Source organism: Neofelis nebulosa, chromosome X (genome assembly GCF_028018385.1).
Source record: "Neofelis nebulosa isolate mNeoNeb1 chromosome X, mNeoNeb1.pri, whole genome shotgun sequence".
Lineage (NCBI taxonomy): Eukaryota > Metazoa > Chordata > Mammalia > Carnivora > Felidae > Neofelis > Neofelis nebulosa.
Window position 1 is genome coordinate 48,915,921 of NC_080800.1, and position 15,263 is coordinate 48,931,183.

Sequence of the window (15,263 nt, forward strand, 5' to 3'; positions counted from 1 at the left end):
CCTCAATACCCATCACCCACCCTCCCCTCCCTCCCACCCCCATCAGCCCTCAGTTTGTTCTCAGTTTTTTTTTTTTTTGAGGTTTTATTTTTTATTTTATTTTTTTATTATTATTATTATTTTTTTAATTTATTAATTAATTTATTTATTTTTTAATATATGAAATTTACTGTCAAATTGGTTTCCATACAACACCCAGTGCTCATCCCAAAAGGTGCCCTCCTCAATACCCATCACCCACCCTGCCCTCCCTCCCACCCCCCATCAACCCTCAGTTTGTTCTCAGTTTTTAACAGTCTCTTATGCTTTGGCTCTCTCCCACTCTAACCTCTTTTTTTTTTTTTTTCCCTTCCCCTCCCCCATGGGTTTCTGTTACGTTTCTCAGGATCCACATAAGAGTGAAAACATATGGTATCTGTCTTTCTCTGTATGGCTTATTTCACTTAGCATCACACTCTCCAGTTCCATCAACGTTGCTACAAAAGGCCATATTTCATTTTTTCTCATTGCCATGTAGTACTCCATTGTGTGTATAAACCACAATTTCTTTATCCATTCATCAGTTGATGGACATTTAGGCTCTTTCCATAATTTGGCTATTGTTGAGAGTGCTGCTATAAACATTGGGGTACAAGTGCCCCTATGCATCAGTACTCCTGTATCCCTTGGGTAAATTCCTAGCAGTGCTATTGCTGGGTCATAGGGTAGGTCTATTTTTAATTTTCTGAGGAACCTCCACACTGCTTTCCAGAGCGGCTGCACCAATTTGCATTCCCACCAACAGTGCAAGAGGGTTCCCGTCTCTCCACATCCTCTCCAGCATCTATAGTCTCCTGATTTCTTCATTTTGGCCACTCTGACTGGCGTGAGGTGGTATCTGAGTGTGGTTTTGATTTGTATTTCCCTGATGAGGAGCGACGTTGAACATCTTTTCATGTGCCTGTTGGCCATCCGGATGTCTTCTTTAGAGAAGTGTCTATTCATGTTTTCTGCCCATTTCTTCACTGGGTTATTTGTTTTTCGGGTGTGGAGTTTGATGAGCTCTTTATAGATTTTGGATACTAGCCCTTTGTCCGATGTGTCATTTGCAAATATCTTTTCCCATTCCGTTGGTTGCCTTTTAGTTTTGTTGGTTGTTTCCTTTGCTGTGCAGAAGCTTTTTATCTTCATAAGGTCCCAGTAATTCACTTTTGCTTTTAATTCCCTTGCCTTTGGGGATGTGCCGAGTAAGAGATTGCTACGGCTGAGGTCAGAGAGGTCTTTTCCTGCTTTCTCCTCTAAGGTTTTGATGGTTTCCTGTCTCACATTCAGGTCCTTTATCCATTTTGAGTTTATGTTTGTGAATGGTGTGAGAAAGTGGTCTAGTTTCAACCTTCTGCATGTTGCTGTCCAGTTCTCCCAGCACCATTTGTTAAAGAGACTGTCTTTTTTCCATTGGATGTTCTTTCCTGCTTTGTCAAAAATGAGTTGGCCATACGTTTGTGGGTCTAGTTCTGGGGTTTCTATTCGATTCCATTGGTCTATGTGTCTGTTTTTATGCCAATACCATGCTGTCTTGATGATGACAGCTTTGTAGTAGAGGCTAAAGTCTGGGATTGTGATGCCTCCTGCTTTGGTCTTCTTCTTCAAAATTACTTTGGCTATTCGGGGCCTTTTGTGGTTCCATATGAATTTTAGGATTGCTTGTTCTAGTTTCAAGAAGAATGCTGGTGCAATTTTGATTGGGATTGCATTGAATGTGTAGATAGCTTTGGGTAGTATTGACATTTTGACAATATTTATTCTTCCAATCCATGAGCAGGGAATGTCTTTCCATTTCTTTATATCTTCTTCAATTACCTGCATAAGCTTTCTATAGTTTTCAGCATACAGATCTTTTACATCTTTGGTTAGATTTATTCCTAGGTATTTTATGCTTCTTGGTGCAATTGTGAATGGGATCAGTTTCTTTATTTGTCTTTCTGTTGCTTCATTGTTAGTGTATAAGAATGCGACTGATTTCTGTACATTGATTTTGTATCCTGCAACTTTGCTGAATTCATGTATCAGTTCTAGCAGACTTTTGGTGGAGTCTATCGGATTTTCCATGTATAATATCATGTCATCTGCAAAAAGCGAAAGCTTGACTTCATCTTTGCCAATTTTGATGCCTTTGATTTCCTTTTGTTGTCTGATTGCTGATGCTAGAACTTCCAGCACTATATTAAACAACAGCGGTGAGAGTGGGCATCCCTGTCGTGTTCCTGATCTCAGGGAAAAAGCTCTCAGTTTTTCCCCATTGAGGATGATGTTAGCTGTGGGCTTTTCATAAATGGCTTTTATGATCTTTAAGTATGTTCCTTCTATCCCGACTTTCTCAAGGGTTTTTATTAAGAAAGGGTGCTGGATTTTGTCAAAGGCCTTTTCTGCATCGATTGACAGGATCATATGGTTCTTCTCTTTTTTTTTGTTAATGTGATGTATCACGTTGATCGATTTGCGAATGTTGAACCAGCCCTGCATCCCAGGAATGAATCCCACTTGATCATGGTGAATAATTCTTTTTATATGCTGTTGAATTCGATTTGCTAGTATCTTATTGAGAATTTTTGCATCCATATTCATCAGGGATATTGGCCTGTAGTTCTCTTTTTTTACTGGGTCTCTGTCTGGTTTAGGAATCAAAGTAATACTGGCTTCATAGAATGAGTCTGGAAGTTTTCCTTCCCTTTCTATTTCTTGGAATAGCTTGAGAAGGATAGGTATTATCTCTGCTTTAAACGTCTGGTAGAACTCCCCTGGGAAGCCATCTGGTCCTGGACTCTTATTTGTTGGGAGATTTTTGATAACCGATTCAATTTCTTCGTTGGTTATGGGTCTGTTCAAGCTTTCTATTTCCTCCTGATTGAGTTTTGGAAGAGTGTGGGTGTTTAGGAATTTGTCCATTTCTTCCAGGTTGTCCAATTTGTTGGCATATAATTTTTCATAGTATTCCCTGATAATTGTTTGTATCTCTGAGGGATTGGTTGTCATAATTCCATTTTCATTCATGATTTTATCTATTTGGGTCATCTCCCTTTTCTTTTGAGAAGCCTGGCTAGAGGTTTGTCAATTTTGTTTATTTTTTCAAAAAACCAACTCTTGGTTTCGTTGATCTGCTCTACAGTTTTTTTAGATTCTATATTGTTTATTTCTGCTCTGATCTTTATGATTTCTCTTCTTCTGCTGGGTTTAGGCTGCCTTTGCTGTTCTGCTTCTATTTCCTTTAGGTGTGCTGTTAGATTTTGTATTTGGGATTTTTCTTGTTTCTTGAGATAGGCCTGGATTGCAATGTATTTTCCTCTCAGGACTGCCTTCGCTGCGTCCCAAAGCGTTTGGATTGTTGTATTTTCATTTTCGTTTGTTTCCATATATTTTTTAATTTCTTCTCTAATTGCCTGGTTGACCCACTCATTCGTAAGTAGGGTGCTCTTTAACCTCCATGCTTTTGGAGGTTTTCCAGACTTTTTCCTGTGGTTGATTTCAAGCTTCATAGCATTGTGGTCTGAAAGTATGCATGGTATAACTTCAATTCTTGTAAACTTATGAAGGGCTGTTTTGTGACCCAGTATATGATCTATCTTGGAGAATGTTCCATGTGCACTCGAGAAGAAAGTATATTCTGTTGCTTTGGGATGCAGAGTTCTAAATATATCTGTCAAGTCCATCTGATCCAATGTATCATTCAGGGCCCTTGTTTCTTTATTGACTGTGTGTCTAGATGATCTATCCATTTCTGTAAGTGGGGTGTTAAAGTCCCCTGCAATGATCACATTCTTATCAATAAGGTTGCTTATGTTTATGAGTAACTGTTTTATATATCTGGGGGCTCCGGTATTTGGCGCATAGACATTTATAATTGTTAGCTCTTCCTGATGGATAGACCCTGTAATTATTATATAATGCCCTTCTTCATCTCTTGTTACAGCCTTTAATTTAAAGTCTAGTTTGTCTGATATAAGTATGGCTACTCCAGCTTTCTTTTGGCTTCCAGTAGCATGATAAATAGTTCTCCATCCCCTCACTCTCAATCTAAAGGTGTCCTCAGATCTAAAATGAGTCTCTTGTAGACAGCAAATAGATGGGTCTTGTTTTTTTATCCATTCTGATACCCCGTGTCTTTTGGTTGGCGCATTTAATCCATTTACATTCAGTGTTATTATAGAAAGATACGGGTTTAGAGTCATTGTGATGTCTGTATGTTTTATGCTTGTAGTGATGTCTCTGGTACTTTGTCTCACAGGATCCCCCTTAGGATCTCTTGTAGGGCTGGTTTCGTGGTGACAAATTCCTTCAGTTTTTGTTTGTTTGGGAAGACCTTTATCTCTCCTTCTATTCTAAATGACAGACTTGCTGGATAAAGGATTCTCGGCTGCATATTTTTTCTGTTTAGCACACTGAAGATATCGTGCCAAGCCTTTCTGGCCTGCCAAGTTTCAAAGGAGAGATCAGTCACGAGTCTTATAGGTCTCCCTTTATATGTGAGGGCACGTGTATCCCTTGCTGCTTTCAGAATTTTCTCTTTATCCTTGTATTTTGCCAGTTTCACTATGATATGTCTTGCAGAAGATTGATTCAAGTTACGTCTGAAGGCAGTTCTCTGTGCCTCTCGGATTTCAATGCCTTTTTCCTTCCCCAGTTCAGGGAAGTTCTCAGCTATAATTTCTTCAAGTACCCCTTCAGCACCTTTCCCTCTCTCTTCCTCCTCTGGGATACCAATTATGCGTATATTATTTCTTTTTAGTGTATCACTTAGTTCTCTAATTTTCCCCTCATACTCCTGGATTTTTTATCTCTCTTTCTTTCAGCTTCCTCTTTCTCCATAACTTTATCTTCTAGTTCACCTATTCTCTCCTCTGCCTCTTCAATCCGAGCCGTCGTGGTTTCCATTTTGTTTTGCATTTCGTTTAAAGCGCTTTTCAGCTCCTCATGACTGTTCCTTAGTCCCTTGATCTCTGTAGCAAGAGATTCTCTGCTGTCCTGTATACTGTTTTCAAGCCCAGCAATTAATTTTATGACTATTATTCTAAATTCACTTTCTGTTATATTATTTAAATCCTTTTTGATCAGTTCATTAGCTGTTGTTATTTCCTGGAGATTCTTCTGAGGGGAATTCTTCCGTTTGGTCATTTTGGATAGTCCCTGGAGCGGTGAGGACCTGCAGGGCACTTCCCCCGTGCTGTGGTGTATAACTGGAGTTGGTGGGCGGGGCCGCAGTCCGACCTGATGTCTGCCCCCAGCCCACCGCTGGGGCCACAGTCAGACTGGTGTGTGCCTTCTCTTCCCCTCTCCTAGGGGCGGGATTCACTGTGGGGTGGTGTGGCCCGACTGGTCTACTTGCACACTGCCAGGCTTGTGGTGCTGGGGAGCTGGCGTATTAGCTGGGGTGGGTAGGCAAGGTGCACGGGGGCGGGAGGGGCAGGCTTAGCTCGCTTCTCCTTAGGTGATCCACTTCAGGAGGGGCCCTGTGGCAGCAGGAGGGAGTCAGATCCACTGCCGGAGGTTTGGCTCCGCAGAAGCACAGAGTTGGGTGTTTGCGCGGAGCGAGCAAGTTCCCTGGGAGGAACTGGTTCTCTTTGGGATTTTGGCTGGGGGATGGGCGGGGGAGATGGCGCTGGCGAGCGCCTTTGTTCCCCACCAAGCTGAGCTCTGCCGGCCGGGGGCTCAGCAGCTCTCCCTCCCTTTGTCCTCCAGCCTTCCCGCTTTCTGAGCAGAGCTGTTAACTTCTGACCTCCCAGACGCTAAGTCGCGCTTGCTGTCGGAACACAGTCCGTCCGGCCCCTCCGCTTTTGCCAGCCCGACTCGGGGGCTCTGCTTGGCCGGCGAGCCGCCCCTCCGCCCCGGCTCCCTCCCGCCAGTCCGTGGAGCGCGCACCGCCTCGCCGCCCTTCCTACCCTCTTCCGTGGGCCTCTCGTCTGCACTTGGCTCCGGAGACTCAGTTCTGCTAATCCTCTGGCGGTTTTCTGGGTTCTTTAGGCAGGTGTAGGTGGAATCTAAGTGATCAGCAGGACGCGCGGTGAGCCCAGCGTCCTCCTATGCCGCCATCTTCCGGAACCTGTTCCAGTGTTGACATTTTAACAATATTTGTTATTCCTACCCAGGAGCATGGAATTTTTTTCCTTTTTTTTTGGTGTCTTCTTGAATTTCCTTCATAAGCTTTCTATATTTTTCAGTGTATAGATTTTTCACCCCTTTGGTGAGATTTATTCCTAGGTATTTTATGGGTTTTGGTGCAATTGTAAATAGATTGATTCCTTGATTTCTCTTTTCATTGCTTCATTGTTGGTGTATAGGAATGCAACCGATTTCTGTGCCTTGATTTTATATCTTGCCACTTTGCTGAATTCATGGATCAATTCTAGCAGTTTTTTGGTGGAATCTTTTGGGTTTTCCATGTACAGTATCATGTCGTCTGCGACAAGTGAAAGTTTGACCTCCTCCAGGCCGATTTGGATGCCTTTTATTTCTTTGTGTTGTCTTATTGCTGAGGCTAAGACTTCCAATACTATGTTGAATAACAGTGACAAGAGTGGGCATCCCTGTCAGGTTCCTGACCTTAGGGTGAAAGCTCTCAGTTTTTCTCCTTTGAGGATTATATTACCTAAGGGCCTTTCATGTATGGCATTCATGATCATTAGGTATGTTCCTTCTATCCCTTCTTTCTTGAGGGTTTATATCAAGGAAGGATCCTGTATTTTGTCACCTACTTTCTCTGCATCTATTGAGAGGATCATGTGGTTCTTGCCCTTTATTTTATTGATGTGATGAATCACATTGATTGTTTTGTGGATATTGAACCCTCCCTGCATCTCAGGTATAAATCTCACTTGGTCATGGAGAATAATTTTTTTAATATATTGTTAGATCTGGTTGGCTAATATCTTGTTGAATATATTTGCATCCATGTTCATCGGGGGAATTGGTCTATACTTCTAATTTTTAGTGTGGTCTTTTCTGGTTTTGGAACCAAGGTAATGCTGGCTTCACAGAAAGAGTTTCAAAGTTTTCCTTCCATTTCTATTTTTTGGAACAGCTTCAAGAGAATAGGTGTTAACTCTTCTATAAATGTTTGCTAGGATTCCTCTGGAAAGCCATCTGGCCCTGGACTCTTGTTTTTTGGCAGATTTTTGATTACTAATTCGATTTCCTTACTGGTTATGGGTTTGTTAAAATTTTCTATTTCTTCCTGTTTCAATTTTGATAGTGTATATGTTTCTAGGAATTTTCCATTTCTTCTAGATTGCTCATTTTATTGGCGTATAATTCCTCATAATATTCTCTTATTATTGTTTGTATTTCTGCTGTGTTGGTTGTGATCTCTCCTCTTTCATTCTTGATTTTATTTGGGTCTTTTCTTTTTTCTTTTTGATCAAACTGGCTAGTGGTTTATCAATTTTGTTAATTCTTTCAAAGAACCAGCTTCTGGTTTCATTGATCTGTTCTACTTTTTTTTTTTTTTTGGTTTCGATAGCATTAATTTCTGCTCTAACCTTTATTATTTCCTTTCTTCTGCTGGTTTTACATTTTATTTGCTGTTCTTTTTTCAGCTCTTTAAGGTGTAAGATTTGATTGTGTATCTGAGACCTTTCTTCCTTTTTAGGAAGCCTGGATTGCTTTCCTCTTCTGACTGCCTTTGCTGCATTCCAGAGGTTCTGTGTTGTGGTGTTATCATTTTCATAAGCTTACATGTACTTTTTAATTTCCTCTTTAGTTTCTTGGTTAGCCCATTTATTCTTTAGTGTAATGTTCTTTAGTCTCCAAGTATTTGTTACCTTTCCAAATTTTTTTCTTGTGGTTGATTTCGAGTTTCATGTATCATTGTGGTCTAACAATATGCACAGTATGATCTCAATCTTTTTGTACTTGTTGAGGGCTGATTTACATCCCAGTATGTGTCTATTCTGGGCAATGTTTCATGTGCACTGGAGAAGAATGTATATTCTGCTGCTTTAGGATGAAATGTTCTGAATATATCTGTTAAGTCCTTTCAAAGCCATTGTTTCCTTGTTGATTTTCTGATTAGATGATCTGTTCATTGTTGTAAGTGGGGTGTTGAAGTCCTCTACTATTATGGTATTATTATCAATGAGTTTCTTTATGTTTGTGGTTAATTGATTTATATATTTGGGTTCTAACACATTTGGAGCATAAATGTTTACAATTGTTAGGTCTTCTTGGTGGATAGATCCCTTGATTATGATATAAGTCCCTTCATGTCTTCTTATAGTCTTTATTTAGTCTAGATTGTCTGATATAAGTATGGCTACTCCTGCTTCCTTTTGTTGACCATTAGCATGATAGATGGTTCTCTATCCCCTTACTTTCAGTCTGAAGGTGACTTTAGGTCTAAAGTGGGTTCTTGTAAACAGCATATAGATGGATCTTGTTTTCTTATCCATTCTGTTACCCTATGTCTTTTGATTGGAGAATTTAGTCCATTGACATTTAGAGTGAGTACTGAAAGATATGAATTTATTGCCATTATGTTTCTTGTAGAGTTGGAGTTTCCTGTGGTATTCTCTGGTCCTTTCTAATCTTTGTTGCTTTTGGTCTTTTTTTTTTTTTTTTTTTTTTTGTATTACATCCTTTCTCCCCTCAGGGAGTCCCCCTTAAAATTTCTTGCAGGGCTAGTTTAGTGGTCACAGACTCCTTTAATTTTTGTTTGTCTGGGAAACTTTTAATCTCTCTTTCTATTTTGAATGACAGCCTTTCTGGATAAAGAATTCTTGGCTGCATGTTTTTCTGATTCAGCACACTGAATATATCCCGCCACTCCTTTCTGGCTTGTCAAGTTTCTGTGAATAGTCCTGCTGCAAACCTAATCTGTCTTCCCCTGTAGGTTAAGGACTTTTTTTCCCTTTCTGCTTTCATGAGGTTTTCCTGGCCTGAGTATTTTATGAATTTGATTATGATATGCCTTCTTGATGGTCGGTTTTTGTTGAATCTGCTGGGAGTCCTCTGTGCTTCCTGGATTTTGATGTCTGTGTGTTTCCTTAGGTTAGGAAAGTTTTCTGCTATGATTTGCTCACATAACCCTTCTACTCATTTTTCTCTCTCTTCCACTTCTGGGACCCATATGGTTCTGATATTCTTCCTTTTTAATGAGTCACTGATTTCTCTAATTCTTAAAATCATGCTCTTTTGCCTTAGTTTCCCTCTGTTTTTCTTCTTTATAATTCTCCATAAGTTTGTCCTCTACATCACTGATTCACTGCTCTGCCTCATCAAATCCTTGCAGCTGTGGCATCCATTCAAGATTGCAGCTCAGTTATAACATTTTTTATTTCATTCTGACTAGCTTTTATGTCTTTTATCTCCACAGAGAAGGATTCTAATCTATTTTAGACTCCTGCTAGTCTTCCTATTATCACGATTCTAAATTCTGGTTCAGACATCTTGCTTGTATCCATGTTGGTTAAGCCCCTGGCTGTCGTTTTTTCTTGCTCTTTCTTTCAGGGTGAATCCCTTTGTTTTGTCATTTTTAAGGAAGAAAAGGAATTAATGAGCTTAAAGAAAATTAAAATAAAAAACCAAAAAGTTAAAAACAACAGAATCAAAAAAAAATCAAATAAATGATGCTAGATCCTAGGTATATTTTCATCTAGGACTTGATAGATTAGAGAAAAAAGGGGAAAAACAGGAAATCGTTTGAAAATTTGAACAAATGAATACACTGAAATTGAATAAAATGAAATGATGGAAAGAAAATAGAATTTGAAAAATTTATAAAAAGTAAAAAATATAGTAGAAAAATATTTAAAAAATATTTTAATAAAAATTGAAAATAAAAATAAAATTTTTCTCTTTCTGGATTCAAGGAAAAGTAAAAAATGAAAAACACGGAAAAAAGAAAATTGAATGGATGAACCAGTGAACAGACTGAAAGATGATTGAAGTTACTTCGTTTTAACCTAGAAGTCAAACTATGAAGCACTTTATAGTGCATAAACTAAGCAGGCTCAGAGACTTGTGTTCCTTAAGAGTTTGGTTGGCCCAGTGGGGTGGAGCTTAGTGCAAAGGCTCCATTCTCCTCTAGGTGGCACTGCTTAGCTTACTGGGGTGGATTGTTGTGGCGCTTGTAGGTTTGTATGCGCAAGCACGGGAGTGGTGAAAATGGTGTCACGCAGCTTCCCAGTCTCTAGTGTCGGAACTCGTCTCCCCAGTCAGCAATTGCACACCCGTACTTTGTCTTTGGCTTCCATCCAGTCCCTGTTTTTACACTGTCCATGACCAAGCCCTAGGTAGCACTTCCCTGGTGAGTTTTATCTCAGATATGGCTGTTTTCCCCGAACCCTTACTTCTGAGGGATTGTGGCTTTGACCTATTCTGCCCCTCTGCAGGAGGGTCTCACCCAGCAATGGCCAGGTGCCAGCCACACCCAGGAACATTAGTGGGACTGTGGGGCTGCTGATGCCCAGAGACTGCAGCTGGGTGTCTTCCAGCCCCAGAAAAAGTTCATGCGATTGTGTAGCAGCAGCGTTTCAGGAATAATGTCAAATCACAACACACATCAGGCACCAGGCTTTACCCTTAACAACCTTTTTCTAGCACCAATGAATATGGTTGTTCTCCAGGGTCCACTGGGGCTTTGCCTGTGGGGGGGCCACACAGCCTCTACCAGATGTCTTCCTAGCAGGAGAACCGCCTCTCCCCATGTGGCCCGAAGACCCCTGGACTTCACTTTGCTCCTGGGGATTCTCCCGTCTCACCAGAGCACTACCAGGTATCAAGCTGTAGAGTTTCAGACTCTGTGCTCACCCTGTTTAGAGTCTTAATGGAATTTAAACCTTCTCCTTTCTCCTTTCTCCCTTCTTAGTTCAGTCCCTGCAGCTGTCTCCAGTTTTCCACTTTCTCTTTTCTGCTTTTGGGGTGTTCTTTCCCCATATTCTCCACCCCCATCTCCTTCCTCTCTCTGCAAGCAAAAACAACTCCCTGCTGTTTGCGGCTTCTCTCTCCCCCAGTTCACCTCTCCGTGGAGTGTAACTTCTGAGTTCTGTGGCTCAGGTTGTGCATATTGCTGTGTTACTCCTCCAATCAGTTTTCTAGGTGTGCAGGATGGTTTAGTGTTGATCTGGCTGTATTTCATGTATGTGAGATGCCAAAAAAACTTCCATTGTGTTCTGCCACCTTTGCTCCACCCCTGTTTTTAATTTTTTTAATGTTTATTAACTTTTAAGAAACAGGATAGAGTGTGATCAGGAGAGGGGCAGAGAGAGAGGAAGACACAGAATTCAAAGCAGGTTTCAGGTTCTGAGCTGTCAGCACAGAGCCCTACGTGAGGCTCAAAATCACAGACCATGAGATCATGACCTGAGACAAAGTTTGATGCTTAATGGACTGAGCCACCCAGGTGCCCCTGCTTTTGGTCTTTCTGTTTTGTTTTGTATTTTCTCCACTCAAAGTGTCAGCCTTAAATTTTCATGCAGGGCTTGTTTCGTGGTCACAAACTCCTTTATTTGTTGTTGTTGTTGTTTTTGTTGTTGTTGTTGTTTTGGGAACCTCTTTATCTCTCCTATTTTGAATGACAGCCTTGCTGGATAAAGAATTATTGGCTTCAGCGGCTCCTGGGTGACTCGGTCAGTTAACTTCAGCTCAGGTAAGGATCTCAAGATCAGTGAGTTCACACCCTACATCATGACTTTGTCACCTGTGCTGACAGCTCAGACCCTTGAGCCTCCTTCAGATTCTGTCTCCCTCTCTCTCTGACCCTCCCTTGCTTGTGCTCTGTCTCTATCAAAAATAAATAAACATTTAAAATTTTTAAAAAGAAGAAAAAAAGAGGAATTCTTGGCTGCATATTTTTGCAATTCAGCAAGTTGAACATATCCTGCCACTTCTTTCTGGCCTGCCAAGTTTCTGTGGATAGTTCTGCTGTGAACCTGATTTTCTTCTCTTGTAGGTTAAGAAAAACTTTCCCTTACTTCTTTCATAATTCTTTCCTTGTATTTTGTTTTGTGAATTTGACTGTGATATGCCTTGTTGATGGTTAGTTTTTGTTGAATCAAATGGGAGTTCTCTGTGTTTCTTGGATTTTGGTGTCTGTGTCCTTCCCCAGATTTGGAAAGTTTTCCACTATATTTTGTTCACATAAACCTTCTTCTCCCTTTTTTCTCTCTTCTTCTTCTGGGACTCCTATGATTTGGATTTTATTCCTTTTTAATAAGTCACTGATTTCACTGTCTTGTATTATGATCTTTTGCCCTTTTTGCCCTCTTTTCTGATTCATTATTCTCCATAAGTTTATCTTCTAAATCACTGATTCACTGCTGTGCTTGATCCATCCTTGCCATTATTGCATACATTCAAGATTGCATTTTGGTTATAGCAGTTTTAATTACATCCTTATTAGACTTTATTTCTTTTATCTCAGCAGAATGGGATTCTATGCTTTTTCCAACCCCAGCTCATATTCTTATTATCGTGGTTCTAAATTCTAGCTCTAAATTCTAAATTCTAGTTAATAAAACAATAAATTAAAATTTAAAAATTACAAACAAAACAAAAAATCAAGTAAAGGAAGCTAGATCCTAGGTGTGTTTTGGTCTTCTTGTTGAAGCAAGCTTTATAGAATAGAAAAAAGAGAAATAAAATAAAAATTTTTAAGAAAAAAAATGAAAAATTAATAAATTATATAATGAAATACAATAAAATGAAATACAGAAAATGCAGTAGAATAAAAAATTTTAAAAAGTAAAAAACAAAGTAAAAAATAATTTTTTGCCTTTCTTTGTCCAAGAATGAGGAACCAAACAAAGTTAAATAAAAGAAAATAATTTAAGGAAAGACAGAAGCAAAGGAAACAAACAAATAAATAAACCTGCATATGGAATGAAAACAAATGAAGTTACATCCAGTTTCCCCTGGACCTGAAACTATGAATCCTTCTATAAGCCTTCTTTAAGCCTTCTATAAACTAAGCAGGTGAAGTTAAATCTGATCATCTTCTAGGGGATGTGCTTGGAAGGTGCAGCTGGGTGGGGCTTGGTGTAACAGCTCCATTTCTCACTACATGGCTCTGCTTAGCTTACTGTGGTGGATCCCTGTGCCTGTATATGCACATGTGCGGGGAGGGGAAAATGATTTCACTCAGCTCCTTAGTCTCTGGAGCAGAAACTTCGAGCTCTCAATAACCCATGATCAAACCCCTTCTTTTGTTTCAGTCCTCTATCCACTCCCCACAACTACCCTATCATGACGAAGCTGTCCGCCTGCCATGTGGCACTCCCTCCAGAGTTTTGTCTCAGATGGAGTTGTGTTTAAAAACCTCACACTTCAGAGACCCCTGTGGCTTGGCTCTGCACCAAGTCTCTGGGGGAGGGACTCGCTGGGCAATGGCCAGGTATGGCTTACCCCAGAAAATGTTCATTCAATCATTCCTCAGCAGAGGTTTAGAGATTATAGCAAATAAAAATAGAGCCAGAGCCAGGTTTTGTTGCCCTCTGGGGTCTTTGTCCCAATACCAGCAAACATGGCTGCTGGTCTCCAGTGTCTGCTGGGACCTTTTTCCATGGCGAAGCTGTAAGACCTCTATCAAATGCATTCCAAGCAGGGTAACCATTTCTCCACATGTGGCACATGGAACCCTCACACCATGCTGCCTACTCCTGGGGATTTGCCATATTCCTCACCAGAGCACTGCCAGGCACTGAAATCTAAAACTTCTGTGCTCCACTATCTATAGAATCATAATACTGAAGCCTTCTCCTTTATTCCTGTCAATGGTTTTGGGGAACAGATTGTTTGTTCAGTCCCATGCGAATGTTTTCACCTTTACTTTCTCTTTTTCTCCACCTACGTTCAGGAAAATGCTTTTCTTGCATGATACCAATGCCCTGCACTCTCCCCCTTTCTGTGTCTCTGTCCTATCTTCAAAAAATCAACTCCCTAACCTCCTCAGTTTTTCCTTCCCCCATTTCACCTCTCCCTAACGATTACATGCTAAGTTCTATGGCTCAAATTATGCAGATTGTTGTGTTACTCCTCAGATCAATTTCCTAGGTGTTCAAAAAAGGTTTGGTGCTGATCTTGCTGTGTTTCAGGAAAGAGGCAAGCTCAGGGTCTCCATGCTGCTCTGCCATCTTAACTTCTTTCACACAATCTCATTTCTTACATAAGAAACCCAGTGCTCACATCGAAAAGTGCACTCCTTAATGCCCATCACCTATTCACCCATCCTCCCACCAACCTTACCTCTAACAACCCTTAATTTATTCTCTGTATTTATGACTCTCTCATAGTTTGCTTCCATCTCTGTCTTTATCTTATTTTACCTTCCCTATCCCTATGTTCTTCTATTATGTTTCTCAAATTCCACAAATGAGTGTAATCATGTGACAGGTCATTATCTGACTTATTCTGCTTGTCATAATATAATACAGTTCCATCCACTTGGTTGAAAATGGCAAGACTGAATTTTTTACTGCTGAGTAGTATTCATTGTATATATATACCACACCTTCTTTATACATTTATTACCCAATGGACATTTAGGCTTTTTCCATAATTTGGCTGTTGTTGATAGCACTGCTAAAAACATTGGGGTGAATGTGCCCCTACATAACAGCACTCCTGTATGTTTTGAATAAATACCTAGCAGTGCAAGTGCTGGGTCATAGGGCAGTTTTATTTTTAATTTTTTGAGGAACCTCCATACTGTTTTTTGAGAGTGGCTGCAACACTTTGCATTACCACCATCAGGGAAAAAGGGTTCCTCTTTCTCCACATCCTCGCCCACATCTGTTTGCTTCCTGAGCTGTTAATTTTGGCCATTCTGACAGGTGTGATGTGGTATCTCATTGTGGTGTTGATTTGTATTTCTCTATAATGAGTGATGTTGAGCATCTTTTCATGTGTCTGCAGTCTGGATGTCTTCTCTGGAAAACTGTCTATTCATGTCTTCTGCACAATACTTCATTGTATTATTTGTTTGCTGGGTGTTGAGCTTTATTTATTTATTTATTTATTTTTGGGTGTTGAGCTTTATATGTACCTTATAGATTTTGGATACTACTCATTTAACAATAAGTCATTTGCAAATATCTACTCTCATTCTGTCAGTTGCCCTTAGATTTTTTTATTAAATATAATTTATTGTCAAATAAGTTTCCATACAACACCCACTGCTCATCCCAACAGGTGCCCTCCTCATTGCACATCACCCACTTTCCCCTCTCCCCCACTCACCATCAACCCTCAGTTTGTTTTCAGTTTTGAAGAGTCTCTTATGGTTTGCCTCCCTCCCTCTC